We start from the raw sequence: 1574 nt of genomic DNA on the forward strand, positions 1-1574 counted from the left end.
TACAGCCACGTGGGCCGGACGTCTTCGTGATCTTACCCTTCCGCAGAACATGCCGCCGTCTGCTCTGCCACTGGCATATGGAATTGGATGAGCCCGACAACCAGTGGACATGCCTCAGTAGGATGGCTGGGAGCCAGGGGGGTGCGTGGGGGATGAGCCCCACCCTGGTACCAGGTACTGTGTCAGGAAGGCAGAAGCCACTTTAGCGACGGTGACGGGACGATGGTTGCAGGAGGCGGCTACCACTCCTAAGTCTGGGGGTTTCTGGGGTTGGCAGCTTGGAGGAGGGGCACTGATTAGGACTCAGAGCCCTGAGGAGGGCGGGCTGCTTGGCTGGCGGGTAAGATGTTTGGGAAGGGGTGCCCCGCTGAGCCGGGACTCCTGTCCCAGGACAGGGTCTTGCTCAGCTGGCCTGGCCACCCGTGAGGGAATTTGGCGAGGCTGGGACCTGGCGCCAGGCTGCTGGGGTGATGCTGCAGGGAGTATCCATCAGGCCAGGAGCTTCCTCTTCCTCCCCCCCACTGCCATTGTCTTTCTCAGGTGGCCTGGCCTAACAGGCCCCACAGACCAGTGGTCAAAGGGCATGTCAGAGCTGGGTGGCAGGCAGAAACCTGGAGGGGTTGTAAGAGGCAGCCGCCAGGCCAGGCTGCCACCACTTCCCTGCCTGGGTGTGGTTTTCCGGTCCCCCAGCCCCAGTGCGGTCCCTCCGAGGTCGCCTCACTTGAGTCCCAGGCCTGGTCCTTTGTTCAGGAAAATGTTCAGGCTGTGTGTGCGCAGGCAGCTTTCTGAGCTTCTTGGGTTCTGCCTGTAATGCGTGCCCAACTTGCAGAAGTGTCTGCCCTCTGGCTGGAGGTGCGGTAGGGGCAGGGCGTTGGGCGCTTGGGAGCCAGAATTCCCTGGGGGTGGGGGTGGGGTGCAGAGACTTGGGATCAGAGTTCCCTGGGGGGAGCCAGAGACTTGGGGGGCAGAGTTCTCTGGGGGGAGTCAGAGACTTGGCGGGGGGGGGGCAGAGTTCCCTGGGGGGGCAGTTTCCTGGGGGGAGCCAGAGACCCCTGAGGGGGCAGAGCTCCTGGGGGGAACCAGAGACCCCTGGGGGGGGGGCAGAGCTCCCTTGGGGGGAACCAGAGACTCCTGGGGGGGGCAGACTTCCCTGGTGGGAGTCAGAGACCCCTGATGGGGGGCAGAGTTCCCTGGGGAGAGCCAGAGACCCCTGTGGGGGGGGGGGGGGCAGAGTTCCCTGGGGGGAAACCAGAGATCCCTGGGAGGGGCAGAGTTCCCTGAGGGGGAACTAGAGACCCCTGGCGGAAGGCAGAGTTCCCTGGTCGGTGCCCTGCAGTAGGAAGAGAGAAGGGACAGTCAGGGCGGGCCACGGTAAGACCTGGCCTTGGGAAGGGGTGGGAGGGTGTGGGGGGAGCACTGCAAGGCGTGCCGAACGCGGTTCAAAGCCTTCTGCCCGCGATGCGCAGAGGACCCGGGCACGCACCCCGGTGCACCGCAGGCCTGGGGGCAGGGCTTGGAGGGCGCCCGTCTCGCGGGAGGCGGGGCCTAGAAGACGCGGGGGCGGGGCCCAGGGC

This window comes from Prionailurus bengalensis, chromosome C1 (assembly GCF_016509475.1).
Source record: "Prionailurus bengalensis isolate Pbe53 chromosome C1, Fcat_Pben_1.1_paternal_pri, whole genome shotgun sequence".
NCBI classification, from domain to species: domain Eukaryota; kingdom Metazoa; phylum Chordata; class Mammalia; order Carnivora; family Felidae; genus Prionailurus; species Prionailurus bengalensis.